Genomic DNA, 7721 nt, shown 5'->3' on the forward strand with positions numbered 1-7721 from the left:
AAAATCCGAATGAAAAATCAGCCAGCCGCAACCACAAGCCCTTCTGCAGTAGTTCCATTTAATTCAAAATTAAAAGTAATTAAACAAGAGCATTCGAAAAAGAAATCACCAAAGGGGGTCACAGAATCCGATTTTGTAACTGAGTCAGTATCCTGCAGCGACTCTGGCGAAGAGATTATTCAGGGGGAGGAAACACACCAACAGAAAAAAACAAAGTCCCGAAGGACTCATGGCATACCATTAGCCCCTTTAAAGTCAAAACTGATGAGTCAGTAAGAAGTCTCTTCGGACAGGGAAAGAACCAAGAATGTCCAATGGTTGGTCCGTGAACCAGCTGCTCCGGAAAAAATTGATAGATGGTCTGAAGAATTACCTAACCCCAAGAAAGGGGGAATGGGAACATAGGATTGGCTTGAGTGATTACAACATATTTACAATCTCCAACCGTTGGACGGAGTCCAGGTTTTGTCGGTAAGAATTCCTAGACGGGACAGCAGACAACTTTCCAGAGATTTTAAGGAAGCACTAGAGGATGACGAACAACAGCTAGAAGAGGGGTGGACTGTAGTTAAGCAATGGCTGTTAAAATATAGCCCGCCAAAAACTGATTGGACAAAGGTTACTGCTTGTATTCAGAAGAAGACAGAGGAAGTATCAGAATATGAAGAAAGGTTTAGGAAAGTATGGACGGAGCACTCAGGAATGAAATTTCCAGAGGGGCAGGAGACTTGGAACGCAAGTACTCTTCGGCCATTGAAGTTTGCCTTTATTGATGGTTTGAGAATGGATTTGTCTAATGCATTAAAATTGGTGTTTCCTGAGTGAGACCGATTATCAACAACATACGTGATATTAATTGATCGATGTATTCAAATTGATCGAGATATGGATGCTAAGATTCGTGCTCTCCAGACCGGGTTACATCCTAAAGATTATCATTTCAGTCAACAACTAATGCTCTACCTAATTCAAATGCTCCACGGAAGCCGAAACCAGTACAAGGAAAATGCCACAATTGTGTAAAGGACGGGCATTGGGCCAGGCCATGCCGGGCGAAACCACAGGGGCATCAGGGATATGACTCTACATACGAAGAGCCATATAGAGAAGCGTACGGGCCTCGCCCCAGTGCTCCCGTACAGGTCCGGCCCACTGTCACCGCCCAGAGAAATGTATTACCGAGAGCTGTATACACCTCTGCCCCACCTACCGTCACCATACAGAGAGTCCGCATACAGGCCTGATGAGGAACCTGGTATAGTGGATGCATTCAGGAAATTGTCACCGCAGCGCCAGGCTGCACTGATGGAGTTATCAAAAAACTAGAAAAGCCCGCCCTCAATCTACCTGTCCCTGCTCTGCTCATGCTTTGATTGACAACAGGAGGGATAGATGGTACGTATTATTAAGGGTGGGCGGTAAAGACGTAGACTGTCTTTTTGATACAGGAGCAGAGTTAACATGTTTTCCTCTTGTGTATGCAAAACATTTCCTTCGGATCACAAAAAAAACGGTAGCCCATGGTATGGGGGCGATACACTGATTATCAAAAGAACTCAGCCCTAGCTAATAGAATTTGGCCCACATGAATTGATTTCTCCAGTCTGGATATGCCCAGTGGACCAGGCCATTCTGGGTCTGGATATTCTATCCCAATTAAATTATTCTTTAAACTTTGAGAATGGAAAAGTAACGGTCAATTAGAGCGTTCAGGAAGGATCAGCTCTACAAATATCCAATTTGGGCCAAAGATAAGAACGATTGTGGCCTAGTACACATGGAACCGGCATCATTTACTGGAATTGCCCCACCATGCACCAAACAATATCCCATCAACCCGCCCTCCATTGAAGGAATACTACCTATAGTAAAGCAACAAGAAGAAAGGGGTGTATTGATTAAAACACACAGCTCATTGAATAGCCCAGTTTCACCTGTGAAAAACACAAATGGCACATTGAGCCTGACCATTGACTACAGGAAGATGAAACTGTGTATTGATAAGAAAACCCCTTTGGTGGCTGACCCTTCCATCATTTTTAACGCCCTAACACCAGAACTTGAGTGGTTTTCAGTTATAGACATAGCCAATGCCTTTTCGTCAGTACCACTGGCACAGGACGTCCAACCATGGTTTGCCTTTACCATTCAACAGCTACAGTACACCTGGACAAAACTACCACAGGGTTTTCATAATAGCCCTACGGTATTTCACATGGCCTTACAAAACCATTTAAGGGAACTGCCCGAGTTGCCCTCCACCATTATCCAGTATGTAATGACATTCTGTTAGCCACCATTAAAGAAGAGGATCAAGAGAAAGATTTACATGTTCTTATGGACCATCCCAGCCAGAGAGAACATAAAGCCAGCATGGCCAAGGCACAAATTGCTCAACATGAGGTTGTCTACTTAGGTCAAACGATTTCAAAGGGCAAAAGAGAACTTACCCAAGATAGAACAGAGGCAATTCGGGCTGCCAAAGAGCCCACCAGTGTGCAAGAACTGAGATCTTTTGGGGGTTTGTGTAACTTTAACAGAACTTCATACACACAGTTAGCACAACCATTGAATGACCTTTTAAAGGAAAATTGGAAATCAAAAGAGGTCGTCCTTACAACAGAACAGAAAGAAGCCTTTGTGAATCTGAAACAGGCCTTGTGCTCAGCATCAGCTCTAGGAATTCCAAATAACGGGAAACCATTTACCTTGTTTGTCCATTGGAGAGAAGGATACATGACAGCAATCCTAGCCCAGGAACATGGGTATCAACAGAGACCAATTGGATACTATTCAGGAAAATTGGACACGGGTAGCTCTCGTATGGGGAAGTTGCCTGAGAGCTGTGGAGACCACATGTAAGGCTGTAACGGTTACTGCAAGCATTTTCCTACACCAGAAGCTGACCATTAAATGCCCTCATACAGTTCATGCGCTTTCAATGAATAGAGTCACACAAGTCACTTCAGCCAGATGGACCAGATGGACTACAGCTTTGGAAGCCCCTAACCTTCATTTCCAACGGTCCTCTTTTGTTGAGAATGACATTCGGAAAGCAGGATGGGCAGTCACAACCCTGTACACCATCATGGCAAAGGGAAATTTACCTACAGGGACATCAGCTCAACTAGCTGAGTTAAGGGCCCTAGCTGAAGCATGTTGTGTGGCAAGAAAACAAACAGTTAACATCTATACAGACTCAAGGTATGGTTTTGGAGCTCATGACTTTGGCCAATTATGGAAGAGGATTCCTCACCACTACAGGAACACCGATTCGAAATAGGAACAATGTACTGGACCTACTAGAAGCTTTCAAATTCCCAAACGAAGTGGCCATTCTGAAATGTAAGGCCCACACTAAAGAGGACACCGCAGAAGCACAAGGAAAACACCTTTGCAGACCAGGCCGCGAAAGAAGCCGTCTCACAATGCAATTCTCCAGAGCAACCAAAACAAATCTACAGACTGGAAGTGCGCAGCCTGCTACAAGACCTAGTAAAATGCAAAGTGAGTGTTCACGAGAAGAAAAATGAACATGGATGGAAGCAGGTATCTAATTCTGTGAAGATAGTATTTGGAGACAAGCAGAGACCGATAGATTAGTTGCACTATAGTCGCTGATGTCCTATTTGGCCCAACAGATAAACTCATGGGGGCACCTGGCCTCTCAACAGATGTTGGCTTGATTCCAGAAGAGCTGGTGGGGTCGAGGATTGAAGAAACATGCCAAGATGGTGGCAGACTTTTGCATCACCTGTCGTAAGAACAATTCAGGATCTATAACATCAATGCCTCATTAAGAGCTCCTGCCCCTGCAGGACCATTCCGCATATAACGGTTGATTAATTACCCTTCCACCATGTCAGGCATACACTGACGTCCTGGTAATAGTGGACAAGTTCTCGAGATGGGTAGAGGCTGTCCTGGCAAGAAGAGCTACAGCTAGCGACACAGCTAAGATTCTATGCAGACAGAATTCCCAGATGGGGAGTATCAACCAGTATAGACTCAAAAACGGAATCCACTTTACAGGCACTGTTTGCAAAGAAGTTTGTAAGCTATTGAATATCCAGTGGGAGCTACATTGCTCTTGCCACCCACAATCCTCAGGGCAAATGGAACGCTTGAACCGGACCCTGAAGAAGCGACTTTCAAAGTATCACCAAGAAGGAACGCCATGGCCTCAAGCCTTACTAGTCCTGTGCAGTATCAGAGCAACACCAAACAGAAATACGGGCTTGAGTTTGCCAGGGACTATTAACTGACAAAAAGCTGATTGTCATTTGATGAGTGATGCATGACTTAAATATTGTCAGAATATAACAAATGCCATCAGTTCTGCTTCCTTACAGGTATCAACAATGTGGGGTGACTCTCCCAAAGGCGGGCACAACCTCATGTCAGGAGTTGAAGTGTACGTAAAGAATTTTCTGAAGGAACCACTGGGGTCCAAGTGGGAGGGACTCTATCAGGTGCTGCTCACAACTCAAGCGGTTGTGAAGGTCCAAGGAAAAATGTCCTGGATCCATGTCTCACATGTTAAATGAGCTCATCAAGATTAAAGCTAATTTCTGTAAAATGCTTGCCGCCATTTTGATATTTGGTTGTCTTTTCAGCTTAACAGACTATGGAGGACCCACAAAGGCTCACAATGAGTTAAATGATAACACTTTTCTTTATATGGCCAAGGTGTCTGCCAAAGATTTCAATGCTTCCAAATGGTGGATATGTATCACGATTCCCAACCACTCAGGGGAGGTTATTCCCTTTGTCTATTCCTTTAGTACTTCTGAGACAGCAGAATGGTACATTTTTCAAAGCATTGCACATTCTTCCCTAGCTCGTGAGGGAGCCGATACATGTAGGGAACCAGATCTTGGATCTACTGGAGAAAGAGGGCTCAGTTGTGGAGGTCTGTAGGTTACCCGCTGACTACCTTTTCAGGATGGTACCGACCCAATTACGACAGGGACCAGAATCCTTTCCATATAAACCACCCAACCACCTTCATTCAGGAGGGATCAGTATGTTTGACATGTCATCACCCTAAGAGACTGGAAATGTAATATAGTAATAGCACCCACCATTTTAATGTAAGTAGGGCCTACAAATGTACTCCAACGTTAATAGAGGCTGCTCTTTGTTCCTCCCCATTGACAGGTCCATACAATTTTATGGTCGTGAGAATTTCTCAGACCGCTGGTACCCAGATGTTGCTCACTTTACTTCCTATAACGGTACTTATTTTGTTTGTGACCAGAATCTATCCTTAGCTTCCATGTTTTTGGTGAGGATCATGGTATCTGGGGTGTGTGATACCTGCTATTCGTCATTTCCCTTCTGTATTAGAGGTAACAGGGTAAGAAGTAAACGTGCAACAGGTTTCCTGCTCATTTTATTCCTTTTTATTGGGATGCCAAGATAGCCAGAGAGTTTGATAAGATGACAGTCATCATAGAAAAGGTAGCTAATGACACCTCCGCAGCCCTGTTCAAGATTTCCGCTGAAATGCTAGCTATCCGTACTGTGGCCTTGCAAAATCGAATGGCTCTTAATTATATTCTCGCCGAGTAAGGTGGGACATGTGCCCTGATTGGGTCTGAATGTTGTACTTACATTCCAGATAGCTGCAAAGAAATCACTGATTTTGCAAAACACATCCAGGAGGTTGTAAACCTCAAGCAACTCGAATCCAGCACCCTTTGGGGTCGGGCTGCTGGGTGGCTAGGGTCCTTGGGGGCCTCAGTGGTGCAAGGTTTGGTCTTGTTCTTTGTAGTCATTTTTACTGTGTGTTATGAATCTAACAACTAAATGTATCTGCAAGAGAATGTCAAGAAGCCCTAAAATGTTGCCCATGTATTCACTTAGACAAATACCTCTACAAGGTATGAGCAGTTCTTAATGCTAGCATAAAATGTAACTGTTTCAAGGATTGCCCATTCCAGTGTTGAAGGCTATTCCTAAACAAGGGACCATCAAAGGCAAGTGTAAATGTGTTCCTTTTAGCTTTTATTTTCGCTTTACTTTACTTGCGATTCATTCCATTAGGTTTAGAAGAATCAAAAGGGGGGACTAATAATTATTGATGGTTTTAGGTGCTAATTGAATGCATAGCTAAAGAGTGAAATTATTTAAAATGTCTTGGCTGTGAGGATAGTAGTCATTGTTTCAGGTAATTAATCAACTATTGAACTCCAGTATCTTGACTGTGGAAATTTAGACATTCAGTGAATGTTTCATATAATGAATTGACTATTGTATTTCAGTGCATTTAGCAGTAAGAATGTATCAACTTATTAGTTACAGCAAGGCCTATGGCCAGCAGTGGTGTGTGAAACCTATTTTCATGAGACTGTGAACATAGACGCTGAACTAACTTTGATAACACCAGTCAATCATAAGTAATGGCCAATATCTGATCAATAATCATCCTCTAAGTAACAGACATACATTTGAACAAATCAGGTCTCAGCTGAGAATTGGAAACCAACTAGAGTAAATGAGGGATTAGACCGTAGATAAGGATTCCCTTAAAAGAACTTGTGGTTGGTCTCAATCCTGAATTTCTGTCTTCCTGAATCATCTATTTGTTTGTTTGAAGTGATTTCTCTATGCTTTTATGTTTAATGCCTTTCTTTGCCATGTATTTGACCCTTTATGTATTGTTTGATATTTTGTTTCTAAGTTTTGATTCAGTTCTTATGCAAGTGTATTAAAATGAATAATTAGGAATAAAGTTGTATTTTTGACATCTGCAATCAACCGGACAATCGATTATAAGAAGGTATAACAAGAGTCCCAATAGCCCCCCCCATTACAGGGGTCCCTCTCCCTGTTGCAGGAGTTGCAGCGGGCGGGTCCTCCTATTAGTGGTCCCTGCAGGGGTCTCCCTATTACAGGGGTCCCTGTGGGGGGGGGGGGGGGCTCTCTGATGGCCTTGGTCTCTACCGGCATGGTAGACCTCACAAGACCTTGGCCCACTGTGAGGCCCACCACACCAAGACCACACTGGTAGAGAACACAAGTTATCCGCGCCCGGGCAGCACGTTAGCACAGTGGATAGCACGGTGGCTTCACAGCGCCAGGGTCCCAGGTTCGATGCCCCGCTGAGTCACTGTCTGTGCGGAGTCTGCACGTTCTCCCAGTGTCTGCGTGGGTTTCCTCCGGGTGCTCTGGTTTCCTCCCACAGTCCAAAGACATGCAGGTTAGGTGGATTGGCCATGCTAAATTGCCCCTAGTGTCCAAAAAGTTTAGGAGGGGTTATGGAGATAGGGTAGAATTGAGGGCTTAAAGTCGGGTCGGTGCAGACTCGATGGGCCAAATGGCCTCCTTCTGCACTGCATGTCCTATGTGGTTCCCGGTCGCAGGGACTGGAGAATCACAGGAGGCCGGTGTACAGGGCGGCAGGCCCGCTAAATAGTGACCCATTTGCATTTATTTACAGCCTTCTGCAGCGTGGACCTTGTTCACACTGCCAGCGGGGGGGGGGGGTCAGAGCATTGCACGCCCATCCTAATTTACCCCCGACGTCGGATTCTCTGTTCCACTGAGGAATGCATTTCCGGCATCCTGGGATTGAGATTTCTGTCCATCGAGTTTACAGCACAGAGGCTCTTTGGCCCATCATGTCGGCACCAGCCATCAATCATCTTGATCACCAGCAATTGGTCAGTAGTCTTGCAGTCTATGGAGTTTCAAGTACTCATCTAAATGCTGGTTAA

Source organism: Scyliorhinus torazame, chromosome 13 (assembly GCF_047496885.1).
Source record: "Scyliorhinus torazame isolate Kashiwa2021f chromosome 13, sScyTor2.1, whole genome shotgun sequence".
NCBI lineage: Eukaryota > Metazoa > Chordata > Chondrichthyes > Carcharhiniformes > Scyliorhinidae > Scyliorhinus > Scyliorhinus torazame.